This window comes from Schistocerca gregaria, chromosome 3 (genome assembly GCF_023897955.1).
Source record: "Schistocerca gregaria isolate iqSchGreg1 chromosome 3, iqSchGreg1.2, whole genome shotgun sequence".
Taxonomy (NCBI): domain Eukaryota; kingdom Metazoa; phylum Arthropoda; class Insecta; order Orthoptera; family Acrididae; genus Schistocerca; species Schistocerca gregaria.
This window is the reverse complement of record NC_064922.1, coordinates 102,967,009-102,983,155: the sequence shown is the minus strand read 5'-3', so window position 1 is coordinate 102,983,155 and position 16,147 is coordinate 102,967,009.

The window sequence follows — 16,147 nt, the reverse complement described above, 5'->3', positions numbered from 1 at the left end:
GAAAGTGCGCATGGTGACTGTTGTATTCAATCCCGATGCAATTTCTGTGTTTCATCAACACTCTGATAGTCCACAGAATACACAAAGCCTCGAGATGTGCATCGGAAACTACCACTGGCCTTCCAGGGAAAGATCAATGCGTAGACTGTTAGAGACTTTACTCCCATGGAGGAAAGAGCGCATGGTGACTGTTGTATTCAATCCCTTTGCAATTTCTGTGTTTCATCAACACTCTGATAGTCAACAGACAACAGATTGCCTTCAGATGGGCTTCGGAAACTACTACTCGTCTTCCAGGGAACGATCAAAGCGTACACTGTTTGAGACATTAGTCCCACGGAGGAAAGTGCGGATGGTGTCTGTTGTACGCAATCCCGATGCAATTTCTGTGTTTCATTAACACTCTGATAGTCCACAGGTAACAGATTGCTTCCAGATGTGCTTCGGAAACTACTACTGGTCTACCAGGGAACGATCAAATCGTAGACTGTTAGAGACATTAATCCCATGGAAGAAAGTGCGCATGGTGACTGTTGTACTCAATCCCGATGCAATTTCTGTGTTTCATCAACGCTCTGATAGTCCACAGATTACAGAAAGCCTCGAGATGTGCATCGGAAACTGCCACTGGTCTTCCAGGGAATGATCAATGCGTAGACTGTTAGAGACTTTACTCCCATGGAGGAAAGAGCGCATGGTGACTGTTGTATTCAATCCCTATGCTATTTCTGTGTTTCATCAACACTCTGATAGTCCACAGACAACAGATTGCCTCCAGACGTGCTTCGGAAACTACTAATGGTCTTCCAGGGAACGATCAAAGCGTAGACTGTTTGAGACATCAGTCCCATGGAGGAAAGTGCGCATGGTGACTGTTGTACTCAATCCCGATGCAGTTTCAGTGTTTCATCAAAACTCTGATAGTATACAGATAACAAAATGCCACCAGATGTGCATCTGAAACTACTACTGAACTCCCAGGAAACGATCAAAGCGTAGACTGTTTGAGACATTGCTCCCATGGAGGAAAGTGCGCATGGTGACTGCTGTATTCAATCCCGATGCAATTTCTGTGTTTCATCAACACTCTGATAGTCCACAGGTTACAGAAAGCCTCGAGATGTGCATCGGAAACTACTACTGGTCTTCCAGGGAACGATCAAAGCGTAGACTATTAGAGACATTACTCCCATTGAGGGAGGTGCGCATGGTGACTGTTGTCTTCAATCCCGATGCAATTTCTGTGTTTCATCAACACTCTGATAGTCCACGGATTACAGAAAGCCTCCAGATGTGCATCGGAAACTACTACTGGACTTCCAGGGAACGATCAAAGCGTAGACTATTAGAGACATTACTCCCATGGAGGAAAGTGCGCATGGTGACTGTTGTATTGAATCCCGGTGCATATACTGTGTTTCATTAACACTCTGATAGTCTACACTTTACAGAATGCCACCAGATGTGTATCGGAAACTACTACTGGTCTTCCAGGGAATGATCAAAGCGTAGATTGTTTGAGACAATACTCCCGTTGAGGAAAGTGCGCATGGTGACTGTTGTATTCAATCCCGATGCAATTTCTGTGTTTCATCAACACTCTGATAGCCCACAGATTACAGAATGCCTCCAGATGTGCATCGGAAACTACTTTTGGTCCTCCAGGGAACGATCAAAGCGTAGACTGCTTGACAATTACTCCCATGGAGGAATGTGCGCATGGTGACTGTTGAATTGAATCCCGATGCAATTTCTGTGTTTCATCAACACTCAGATAGTCCACAGATTACAGAATGCCTCCAGATGTGCATCGGAAACTACTACTGGTCATCTAGGGAACGATCAAAGCATAGACTGTTTCACGGTTACTCCCATGGAGGAAAGTGCGCATGGTGACTGTTATATCCAACTCCGATGCAATTTCTGTGTTTCATCAACACTCAGATAGTCCACAGATTACAGAATGTCTCCAGATGTGCATCGGAAACTACTACTGGTCTTCCAGGGAATGATCAAAGCGTATACTGTTTGAGACTTTACTTTTATGGAGGAAAGTGTGCATGGTGACTTTTGTATTCAATCCCTATGCAATTTACGTGTTTCATCAACACTCTGATAGTCCACAGACAACAGATTGCCTCCAGATGTGCATCGGAAACTTCTACTGGTCTTCCAGGGAACGATAAAAGCGTAGACTGTTTGAGACATTAGTTCCGTGGAGGAAAGTGCGCATGGTCACTGTTGTACTCAATCCCGATGCAATATCTGTGTTTCATCAATACTCTGATAGTATACAGATTACAAAATGCCACCAGATGTGCATCGGAAAGTACTACTGAAGTCCCAGGAAACGATCAAAGCGTAGACTGTTTGAGACATTACTTTTACGGAGGAAAGTGCGCATGGTGACTGTAGTATTCAATCCCGATGCAATTACTGTGTTTCATCAACACTTTGATGGTCCACAGATTACAGAATGACTCAAGATGTGCATCGGAAACTACTACTGGTCTTCCAGGGAACGATCAAAGCGTAGACTGTTTGAGACACTGCTCCTTTTTAGGAAAGTGCGCATGGTGACTGTTATATTCAATTCCGATGCAATTTCTATGTTTCATCAACACTCAGATAGTCCACAGAATACAGAATGCTTCCAGATGTGCATCGGAAACTACTACTGGACTTCCAGGGAACGATCAAAGCGTAGACTATTAGAGACATTACTCCCATGGAGGAAAGTGCGCATGGTGACTGTTGTATTGAATCCCGATGCAATTTCTGTGTTTCATCAACAGTCTGATAGTCCACAGATTACAGAATGCCTCCAGATGTGCATCGGAATCTACTACTGATCTTCCATGGAACGATCAAAACGTAGACTGTTTGAGACATTACTCCCATGGAGGAAGGTGCGCATGGTGATTGTTGTATTCAATCCCGATGAATTTCTGTGTTTCACCAACACCCTAATAGTCCATAGATAACAGATTGCCTCCAGATGTGCATCGGAAACTACTACTGGTCTTCCCGGGAACGATCAAAGCGTAGACTGTTTGAGACATTACTCCCATGGAGGAAACTGCGCATGGAGACTGTTGTATTGAATCCCGATGCAATTTCTGTGTTTCATCAACACTCTGATAGTCCACAGATTACAGAAAGCCTCCAGATGTGCATCGGAAACTACTACTGGACTTCCAGGGAACGATCAAAGCGTAGACTATTAGAGACATTACTCCCATGGAGGAAAGTGCGCATGGTGACTGTTGTATTGAATCCCGGTGCATAGACTGTGTTTCATTAACACTCTGATAGTCTACACTTTACAGAATGCCACCAGATGTGTATCGGAAACTACTACTGGTCTTCCAGGGAATGATCAAAGCGTAGATTGTTTGAGACAATACTCCCGTTGAGGAAAGTGCGCATGGTGACTGTTGTATTCAATCCCGATGCAATTTCTGTGTTTCATCAACACTCTGATAGCCCACAGATTACAGAATGCCTCCAGATGTGCATCGGAAACTACTTTTGGTCCTCCAGGGAACGATCAAAGCGTAGACTGCTTGACAATTACTCCCATGGAGGAATGTGCGCATGGTGACTGTTGAATTCAATCCCGATGCAATTTCTGTGTTTCATCAACACTCAGATAGTCCACAGATTACAGAATGCCTCCAGATGTGCATCGGAAACTACTACTGGTCATCTAGGGAACGATCAAAGCATAGACTGTTTCACGGTTACTCCCATGGAGGAAAGTGCGCATGGTGACTGTTATATCCAACTCCGATGCAATTTCTGTGTTTCATCAACACTCAGATAGTCCACAGATTACAGAATGTCTCCAGATGTGCATCGGAAACTACTACTGGTCTTCCAGGGAATGATCAAAGCGTAAACTGTTTGAGACTTTACTTTTATGGAGGAAAGTGTGCATGGTGACTTTTGTATTCAATCCCTATGCAATTTACGTGTTTCATCAACACTCTGATAGTCCACAGACAACAGATTGCCTCCAGATGTGCTTCGGAAACTTCTACTGGTCTTCCAGGGAACGATAAAACCGTAGACAGTTTGAGACATTAGTTCCGTGGAGGAAAGTGCGCATGGTCACTGTTGTACTCAATCCCGATGCAATATCTGTGTTTCATCAATACTCTGATAGTATACAGATTACAAAATGCCACCAGATGTGCATCGGAAAGTACTACTGAAGTCCCAGTAAACGATCAAAGCGTAGACTGTTTGAGACATTACTTTTACGGAGGAAAGTGCGCATGGTGACAGTTGTATTCAATCCCGATGCAATTTCTGTGTTTCATCAACACCCAGATAGTCCACAGATCACAGAATGCCACCAGATGGCCATCGCAAACTACTACTGGTCTTCCAGGGAACGATCAAAGCGTAGACTATTAGAGACATTACTCCCATTGAGGTAGGTGCGCATGGTGACTGTTGTATTCAATCCCGATGCAATTTCTGTGTTTCACCAACACTCTAGTGGTGCACAGGTTACAGAATGCCTCCAGAAGTGCATCGGAAACTACTACTGGTCTGCCAGGGAACGATCAAAGCGTAGACTGTTTGAGACATAACTCCCATGGAGGAAACTGCGCAAGGAGACTGTTGTATTCAATCCCGATGCAATTTCTGTGTTTCATCAACACCCAGATAGTCCACAGATCAGAGAATGCCACCAGATGGCCATCGCAAACTACTACTGGTCTTCCAGGGAACGATCAAAGCGTAGACTATTAGAGACATTACTCCCATTGAGGAAGGTGCGCATGGTGACTGTTGTATTCAATCCCGATGCAATTTCTGTGTTTCACCAACACTCTAGTGGTGCACAGGTTACAGAATGCCTCCAGAAGTGCATCGGAAACTACTACTGGTCTGCCAGGGAACGATCAAAGCGTAGACTGTTTGAGACATAACTCCCATGGAGGAAACTGCGCAAGGAGACTGTTGTATTCAATCCCGATGCAATTTCAGTGTTTCATCAACACTCTGATAGTCCACAGATTACAGAAAGCCTCCAGATGTGCATCGGAAACTACTACTGGACTTCCAGGGAACGATCAAAGTGTAGACTATTAGAGACATTACTCCCATGGAGGAAAGTGCGCATGGTGATCGTTATATTCAATTCCGATGCAATTTCTGTGTTTCTTCAACACTCAGATAGTCCACAGATTACAGAATGCCTCCAGATGTGCATCGGAAACTAACACTGGTCTTCCAGGGAACGATCAAATCGTAGACTCTTTGAGACATTACTACCTTGGAGGAAAGTTCGCATGGTGACTGTAGTATTCAATCCCGATGCAATTACTGTGTTTCATCAACACTTTGAAGGTCCACAGATTACAGAATGACTCTAGATGTGCAATGGAAACTACTACTGGTCTTCCAGGGAACGATCAAAGCGTAGACTGTTTGAGACACTGCTCCCTTTTAGGAAAGTGCGCATGGTGACTGTTATATTCAATTCCGATGCAATTTCTATGTTTCATCAACACTCAGATAGTCCACAGAATACAGAATGCTTCCAGATGTGCATCGGAAACTACTACTGGTCTTCCAGTGAATGATCAAAGCGTAGACTGTTTGAGACTTTACTTTTATGGAGGAAAGTGTGCATGGTGACTGTTGTATTCAATCCCGATGCAATTTCCATGTTTCATCAACACTCTGATAGTCCAGAGATTACAGAATGCCTCCAGATGTGCATCGGTAACTACTACTGGTCTTCCAGGGAACGATCAACGCGTAGACTGTTTGAGACATTACTTTTACGTAGGAAAGTGCGCATGGTGACTGTTGTATTCAATCCCGAGACAATTTCTGTGTTTCAATCCACACTTTGAAGGTCCACAGATTACAGAATGATTCCAGATGAGCATCGGAAACTACTACTGGTCTTCCAGGGAACGATGAAAGCGTAGACTGTTTGAGAATTACCCCCATGGAGGAAAGTGCGCATGGTGACTGTTGTATTCAATCCCGATGCAATTTCTGTGTTTCATCAACACTCTGATAGTCCACAGAATACACAAAGCCTCGAGATGTGCATCGGAAACACCCACTGGCCTTCCAGGGAAAGATCAATGCGTAGACTGTTAGAGACTTTACTCCCATGGAGGAAAGAGCGCATGGTGACTGTTGTATTCAATCCCTTTGCAATTTCTGTGTTTCATCAACACTCTGATAGTCAACAGACAACAGATTGCCTTCAGATGGGCTTCGGAAACTACTACTCGTCTTCCAGGGAACGATCAAAGCGTACACTGTTTGAGACATTAGTCCCACGGAGGAAAGTGCGGATGGTGTCTGTTGTACGCAATCCCGATGCAATTTCTGTGTTTCATTAACACTCTGATAGTCCACAGGTAACAGATTGCTTCCAGATGTGCTTCGGAAACTACTACTGGTCTACCAGGGAACGATCAAATCGTAGACTGTTAGAGACATTAATCCCATGGAAGAAAGTGCGCATGGTGACTGTTGTACTCAATCCCGATGCAATTTCTGTGTTTCATCAACGCTCTGATAGTCCACAGATTACAGAAAGCCTCGAGATGTGCATCGGAAACTGCCACTGGTCTTCCAGGGAATGATCAATGCGTAGACTGTTAGAGACTTTACTCCCATGGAGGAAAGAGCGCATGGTGACTGTTGTATTCAATCCCTATGCTATTTCTGTGTTTCATCAACACTCTGATAGTCCACAGACAACAGATTGCCTCCAGACGTGCTTCGGAAACTACTAATGGTCTTCCAGGGAACGATCAAAGCGTAGACTGTTTGAGACATCAGTCCCATGGAGGAAAGTGCGCATGGTGACTGTTGTACTCAATCCCGATGCAGTTTCAGTGTTTCATCAAAACTCTGATAGTATACAGATAACAAAATGCCACCAGATGTGCATCTGAAACTACTACTGAACTCCCAGGAAACGATCAAAGCGTAGACTGTTTGAGACATTGCTCCCATGGAGGAAAGTGCGCATGGTGACTGCTGTATTCAATCCCGATGCAATTTCTGTGTTTCATCAACACTCTGATAGTCCACAGGTTACAGAAAGCCTCGAGATGTGCATCGGAAACTACTACTGGTCTTCCAGGGAACGATCAAAGCGTAGACTATTAGAGACATTACTCCCATTGAGGGAGGTGCGCATGGTGACTGTTGTCTTCAATCCCGATGCAATTTCTGTGTTTCATCAACACTCTGATAGTCCACGGATTACAGAAAGCCTCCAGATGTGCATCGGAAACTACTACTGGACTTCCAGGGAACGATCAAAGCGTAGACTATTAGAGACATTACTCCCATGGAGGAAAGTGCGCATGGTGACTGTTGTATTGAATCCCGGTGCATATACTGTGTTTCATTAACACTCTGATAGTCTACACTTTACAGAATGCCACCAGATGTGTATCGGAAACTACTACTGGTCTTCCAGGGAATGATCAAAGCGTAGATTGTTTGAGACAATACTCCCGTTGAGGAAAGTGCGCATGGTGACTGTTGTATTCAATCCCGATGCAATTTCTGTGTTTCATCAACACTCTGATAGCCCACAGATTACAGAATGCCTCCAGATGTGCATCGGAAACTACTTTTGGTCCTCCAGGGAACGATCAAAGCGTAGACTGCTTGACAATTACTCCCATGGAGGAATGTGCGCATGGTGACTGTTGAATTGAATCCCGATGCAATTTCTGTGTTTCATCAACACTCAGATAGTCCACAGATTACAGAATGCCTCCAGATGTGCATCGGAAACTACTACTGGTCATCTAGGGAACGATCAAAGCATAGACTGTTTCACGGTTACTCCCATGGAGGAAAGTGCGCATGGTGACTGTTATATCCAACTCCGATGCAATTTCTGTGTTTCATCAACACTCAGATAGTCCACAGATTACAGAATGTCTCCAGATGTGCATCGGAAACTACTACTGGTCTTCCAGGGAATGATCAAAGCGTATACTGTTTGAGACTTTACTTTTATGGAGGAAAGTGTGCATGGTGACTTTTGTATTCAATCCCTATGCAATTTACGTGTTTCATCAACACTCTGATAGTCCACAGACAACAGATTGCCTCCAGATGTGCATCGGAAACTTCTACTGGTCTTCCAGGGAACGATAAAAGCGTAGACTGTTTGAGACATTAGTTCCGTGGAGGAAAGTGCGCATGGTCACTGTTGTACTCAATCCCGATGCAATATCTGTGTTTCATCAATACTCTGATAGTATACAGATTACAAAATGCCACCAGATGTGCATCGGAAAGTACTACTGAAGTCCCAGGAAACGATCAAAGCGTAGACTGTTTGAGACATTACTTTTACGGAGGAAAGTGCGCATGGTGACTGTAGTATTCAATCCCGATGCAATTACTGTGTTTCATCAACACTTTGATGGTCCACAGATTACAGAATGACTCAAGATGTGCATCGGAAACTACTACTGGTCTTCCAGGGAACGATCAAAGCGTAGACTGTTTGAGACACTGCTCCTTTTTAGGAAAGTGCGCATGGTGACTGTTATATCCAACTCCGATGCAATTTCTATGTTTCATCAACACTCAGATAGTCCACAGAATACAGAATGCTTCCAGATGTGCATCGGAAACTACTACTGGTCTTCCAGTGAATGATCAAAGCGTAGACTGTTTGAGACTTTACTTTTATGGAGGAAAGTGTGCATGGTGACTGTTGTATTCAATCCCGATGCAATTTCCATGTTTCATCGACACTCTGATAGTCCAGAGATTACAGAATGCCTCCAGATGTGCATCGGTAACTACTACTGGTCTTCCAGGGAACGATCAACGCGTAGACTGTTTGAGACATTACTTTTACGTAGGAAAGTGCGCATGGTGACTGTTGTATTCAATCCCGAGACAATTTCTGTGTTTCAATCCACACTTTGAAGGTCCACAGATTACAGAATGATTCCAGATGAGCATCGGAAACTACTACTGGTCTTCCAGGGAACGATGAAAGCGTAGACTGTTTGAGAATTACCCCCATGGAGGAAAGTGCGCATGGTGACTGTTGTATTCAATCCCGATGCAATTTCTGTGTTTCATCAACACTCTGATAGTCCACAGAATACACAAAGCCTCGAGATGTGCATCGGAAACTACCACTGGCCTTCCAGGGAAAGATCAATGCGTAGACTGTTAGAGACTTTACTCCCATGGAGGAAAGAGCGCATGGTGACTGTTGTATTCAATCCCTTTGCAATTTCTGTGTTTCATCAACACTCTGATAGTCAACAGACAACAGATTGCCTTCAGATGGGCTTCGGAAACTACTACTCGTCTTCCATGGAACGATCAAAGCGTACACTGTTTGAGACATTAGTCCCACGGAGGAAAGTGCGGATGGTGTCTGTTGTACGCACTCCCGATGCAATTTCTGTGTTTCATCAACACTCTGATAGTCCACAGGTAACAGATTGCTTCCAGATGTACTTCGGAAACTAACTACTGGTCTACCAGGGAACGATCAAAGCGTAGACTGTTAGAGACATTAATCCCATGGAAGAAAGTGCGCATGGTGACTGTTGTACTCAATCCCGATGCAATTTCTGTGTTTCATCAACGCTCTGATAGTCCACAGATTACAGAAAGCCACGAGATGTGCATCGGAAACTGCCACTGGTCATCCAGGGAATGATCAATGCGTAGACTGTTAGAGACTTTACTCCCATGGAGGAAAGAGCGCATGGTGACTGTTGTATTCAATCCCTATGCTATTTCTGTGTTTCATCAACACTCTGATAGTCCACAGACAACAGATTGCCTCCAGACGTGCTTCGGAAACTACTAATGGTCTTCCAGGGAACGATCAAAGCGTAGACTGTTTGGGACATCAGTCCCATGGAGGAAAGTGCGCATGGTGACTGTTGTACTCAATCCCGATGCAGTTTCAGTGTTTCATAAAAACTCTGATAGTATACAGATAACAAAATGCCACCAGATGTGCATCTGAAACTACTACTGAACTCCCAGGAAACGATCAAAGCGTAGACTGTTTGAGACATTGCTCCCATGGAGGAAAGTGCGCATGGTGACTGCTGTATTCAATCCCGATGCAATTTCTGTGTTTCATCAACACTCTGATAGTCCACAGGTTACAGAAAGCCTCGAGATGTGCATCGGAAACTACTACTGGTCTTCCAGGGAACGATCAAAGCGTAGACTATTAGAGACATTACTCCCATTGAGGGAGGTGCGCATGGTGACTGTTGTCTTCAATCCCGATGCAATTTCTGTGTTTCATCAACAGTCTGATAGTCCACAGATTACAGAATGCCTCCAGATGTGCATCGGAAACTACCACTGTTCTTCCAGGGAATGATCAAAGCGTAGACTTTTAGAGACATTACTCCCATGGAGGAAAGAGCGCATGGTGACTGTTGTATTCAATCCCGATGCAATTTCTGTGTTTCATCAACACCCTGATAGTCCACAGATTACAGAATGCCACCAGATGGGCATCGCAAACTACTACTGGTTTTCCAGGGAAAGATCAAAGTGTAGACTGCTTGAGACGTTGCACCCATGGAGGAAAGTGCGCATGGTTACCGTTGTATTCAGTCCCGATACAATTACTGTGTTTCATCAACACTCTGATAGTCCACAGATTACAGAATGACTCCAGATGTGCATCGGAAACTAATACTGGTCTTCCAGGGAACGATCAAATCTTAGACTGTTTCAGACTTTACTCCCATGATGGAAAGTGCGCATGGTGACTGTTGTATTCAATCCCGAGACAATTTCTGTGTTTCAATCCACACTTTGAAGGTCCACAGATTACAGAATGATTCCAGATGAGCATCGGAAACTACTACTGGTCTTCCAGGGAACGATGAAGGCGTAGACTGTTTGAGAATTACCCCTATGGAGGAAAGTGCGCATGGTGACTGTTGTATTCAATCCCGATGCAATTTCTGTGTTTCATCAACGCTCTGATATTCCACAGATTACACAAAGCCTCGAGATGTGCATCGGAAACTACCACTGGCCTTCCAGGGAAAGATCAATGCGTAGACTGTTAGACACTTTACTCCCATGGAGGAAACAGCGCATGGTGACTGTTGTATTCAATCCCTTTGCAATTTCTGTGTTTCATCAACACCCTGATAGTCCACAGACAACAGATTGCCTCCAGATGTGCTTCGGAAACTACTACTGGTCTTCCAGGGAACGATCAAAGCGTACACTGTTTGAGACATTAGTCCCACGGAGGAAAGTGCGCATGGTGTCTGTTGTACGCAATCCCGATGCAATTTCTGTGTTTCATCAACACTCTGATAGTCCACAGGTAACAGATTGCTTCCAGATGTGCTTCGGAAACTACTACTGGTCTTCCAGGGAACGATCAAAGCGTAGACTGTTAGAGACATTAATCCCATGGAGGAAAGTGCGCATGGTGACTGTTGTACTCAATCCCGATGCAATTTCTGTGTTTCATCAACGCTCTGATAGTCCACAGATTACAGAAAGCCTCGAGATGTGCATCGGAAACTGCCACTGGTCTTCCAGGGAAAGATCAATGCGTAGACTGTTAGAGACTTTACTCCCATGGAGGAAAGAGCGCATGGTGACTGTTGTATTCAATCCCTATGCTATATCTGTGTTTCATCAACACTCTGATAGTCCACAGACAACAGTTTGCCTCCAGATGTGCTTCGGAAACTACTACTGGTCTTCCAGGGAACGATCAAAGCGTAGACTGTTTGAGACATCAGTCCCATGGAGGAAAGTGCGCATGGTGACTGTTGTACTCAATCCCGATGCAGTTTCAGTGTTTCATCAACACTCTGATAGTATACAGATAACAAAATGCCACCAGATGTGCATCGGAAACTACTACTGAACTCCCAGGAAACGATCAAAGCGTAGATTGTTTGAGACATTGCTCCCATGGAGGAAAGTGCGCATGGTGACTGTTGTATTCACTCCCGATGCAGTTTCTGTGTTTCATCAACACTCTGATAGTCCACAGATTACAGGATGCCTCCAGATGTTAATCGGAAACTACTACTGGTCTTCCAGGGAACGATCAAAGCGTAGACTATTAGAGACATTACTCCCATTGAGGGAGGTGCGCATGGTGACTGTTGTCTTCAATCCCGATGCAATTTCTGTGTTTCATCAACAGTCTGATAGTCCACAGATTACAGAATGCCTCCAGATGTGCATCGGAATCTACTACTGATCTTCCATGGAACGATCAAAACGTAGACTGTTTGAGACATTACTCCCATGGAGGAAGGTGCGCATGGTGATTGTTGTATTCAATCCCGATGAATTTCTGTGTTTCACCAACACCCTAATAGTCCATAGATAACAGATTGCCTCCAGATGTGCATCGGAGACTACTACTGGTCTTCCCGGGAACGATCAAAGCGTAGACTGTTTGAGACATTACTCCCATGGAGGAAACTGCGCATGGAGACTGTTGTATTCAATCCCGATGCAATTTCTGTGTTTCATCAACACTCTGATAGTCCACAGATTACAGAAAGCCTCCAGATGTGCATCGGAAACTACTACTGGACTTCCAGGGAACGATCAAAGCGTAGACTATTAGAGACATTACTCCCATGGAGGAAAGTGCGCATGGTGACTGTTGTATTGAATCCCGGTGCATATACTGTGTTTCATTAACACTCTGATAGTCTACACTTTACAGAATGCCACCAGATGTGTATCGGAAACTACTACTGGTCTTCCAGGGAATGATCAAAGCGTAGATTGTTTGAGACAATACTCCCGTTGAGGAAAGTGCGCATGGTGACTGTTGTATTCAATCCCGATGCAATTTCTGTGTTTCATCAACACTCTGATAGCCCACAGATTACAGAATGCCTCCAGATGTGCATCGGAAACTACTTTTGGTCCTCCAGGGAACGATCAAAGCGTAGACTGCTTGACAATTACTCCCATGGAGGAATGTGCGCATGGTGACTGTTGAATTCAATCCCGATGCAATTTCTGTGTTTAATCAACACTCAGATAGTCCACAGATTACAGAATGCCTCCAGATGTGCATCGGAAACTACTACTGGTCATCTAGGGAACGATCAAAGCATAGACTGTTTCACGGTTACTCCCATGGAGGAAAGTGCGCATGGTGACTGTTATATCCAACTCCGATGCAATTTCTGTGTTTCATCAACACTCAGATAGTCCACAGATTACAGAATGTCTCCAGATGTGCATCGGAAACTACTACTGGTCTTCCAGGGAATGATCAAAGCGTATACTGTTTGAGACTTTACTTTTATGGAGGAAAATGTGCATGGTGACTTTTGTATTCAATCCCTATGCAATTTACGTGTTTCATCAACACTCTGATAGTCCACAGACAACAGATTGCCTCCAGATGTGCTTCGGAAACTTCTACTGGTCTTCCAGGGAACGATAAAGGCGTAGACTGTTTGAGACATTAGTTCCGTGGAGGAAAGTGCGCATGGTCACTGTTGTACTCAATCCCGATGCAATATCTGTGTTTCATCAATACTCTGATAGTATACAGATTACAAAATGCCACCAGATGTGCATCGGAAAGTACTACTGAAGTCCCAGGAAACGATCAAAGCGTAGACTGTTTGAGACATTACTTTTATGGAGGAAAGTGCGCATGGTGACAGTTGTATTCAATCCCGATGCAATTTCTGTGTTTCATCAACACCCAGATAGTCCACAGATCACAGAATGCCACCAGATGGCCATCGCAAACTACTACTGGTCTTCCAGGGAACGATCAAAGCGTAGACTATTAGAGACATTACTCCCATTGAGGAAGGTGCGCATGGTGACTGTTGTATTCAATCCCGATGCAATTTCTGTGTTTCACCAACACTCTAGTGGTGCACAGGTTACAGAATGCCTCCAGAAGTGCATCGGAAACCTCTACTGGTCTGCCAGGGAACGATCAAAGCGTAGACTGTTTGAGACATAACTCCCATGGAGGAAACTGCGCAAGGAGACTGTTGTATTCAATCCCGATGCAATTTCTGTGTTTCATCAACACCCAGATAGTCCACAGATCAGAGAATGCCACCAGATGGCCATCGCAAACTACTACTGGTCTTCCAGGGAACGATCAAAGCGTAGACTATTAGAGACATTACTCCCATTGAGGAAGGTGCGCATGGTGACTGTTGTATTCAATCCCGATGCAATTTCTGTGTTTCACCAACACTCTAGTGGTGCACAGGTTACAGAATGCCTCCAGAAGTGCATCGGAAACTACTACTGGTCTGCCAGGGAACGATCAAAGCGTAGACTGTTTGAGACATAACTCCCATGGAGGAAACTGCGCAAGGAGACTGTTGTATTCAATCCCGATGCAATTTCAGTGTTTCATCAACACTCTGATAGTCCACAGATTACAGAAAGCCTCCAGATGTGCATCGGAAACTACTACTGGACTTCCAGGGAACGATCAAAGTGTAGACTATTAGAGACATTACTCCCATGGAGGAAAGTGCGCATGGTGACTGTTATATTCAATTCCGATGCAATTTCTGTGTTTCATCAACACTCAGATAGTCCACAGATTACAGAATGCTTCCAGATGTGCATCGGAAACTACTACAGGTATTCCAGGGAATGATCAAATCGTAGACTGTTAGAGACATTACTCCCATGGAGGAAAGTGCGCATGGTTACCGTTGTATTCAGTCCCGATGCAATTACTGTGTTTCATCAACACTCTGATAGTCCACAGATTACAGAATGACTCCAGATGTGCATCGGAAGCTAATACTGGTCTTCCAGGGAACGATCAAAGCTTAGACTGTTTGAGACTTTACTCCCATGATGGAAAGTACGCATGGTGACTGTTGTATTCAATCCCGAGACAATTTCTGTGTTTCAATCCACACTTTGAAGGTCCACAGATTACAGAGTGATTCCAGATGAGGATCGGAAACTACTACTGGTCTTCCAGGGAACGATGAAAGCGTAGACTGTTTGAGAATTACCCCCATGGAGGAAAGTGCGCATGGTGACTGTTGTATTCAATCCCGATGCAATTTCTGTGTTTCATCAACGCTCTGATAGTCCACAGATTACACAAAACCTCGAGATGTGCATCGGAAACTACCACTGGCCTTCCAGGGAAAGATCAATGCGTAGACTGTTAGAGACATTACTCCCAAGGAGGAAAGAGTTCATGGTGACTGTTGTATTCAATCCCTTTCCAATTTCTGTGTTTCATCAACACTCTAATAGTCCACAGACAACAGATTGCCTCCAGATGTGCTTCGGAAACTACTACTGGTCTTCCAGGGAACGATCAAAGCGTACACTGTTTGAGACATTAGTCCCACGGAGGAAAGTGCGCATGGTGTCTGTTATACGCAATCCCGATGCAATTTCTGTGTTTCATCAACACTCTGATAGTCCACAGGTAACAGATTGCTTCCAGATGTGCTTCGGAAACTACTACTGGTCTTCCAGGGAACGATCAAAGCGTAGACTGTTAGAGACATTAATCCCATGGAGGAAAGTGCGCATGGTGACTGTTGTACTCAATCCCGATGCAATTTCTGTGTTTCATCAACGCTCTGATAGTCCACAGATTACAGAAAGCCTCGAGATGTTCATCGGAAACTGCCACTGGTCTTCCAGGGAAAGTTCAATGTGTAGACTGTTAGAGACTTTACTCCCATGGAGGAAAGAGCGCATGATGACTGTTGTATTCAATCCCTATGCTATTTTTGTGTTTCATCAACACTCTGATAGTCCACAGACAACAGATTGCCTCCAGATGTGCATCGGAAACTACTACTGGTCTTCCAGGGAACGATCAAAGCGTAGACTGTTTGAGACATCAGTCCCATGGAGGAAAGTGTGCATGGTGACTGTTGTACTCAATCCCGATGCAGTTTCAGTGTTTCATCAACACTCTGATAGTATACAGATAACAAAATGCCACCAGATGTGCATCGGAAACTACTACTGAACTCCCAGGAAACGATCAAAGCGTAGACTGTTTGAGACATTGCTCCCATGGAGGAAAGTGCGCATGGTGACTGTTGTATTCAATCCCGATGCAATTTCTGTGTTTCATCAACACTCTGATAGTCTACAGATTACA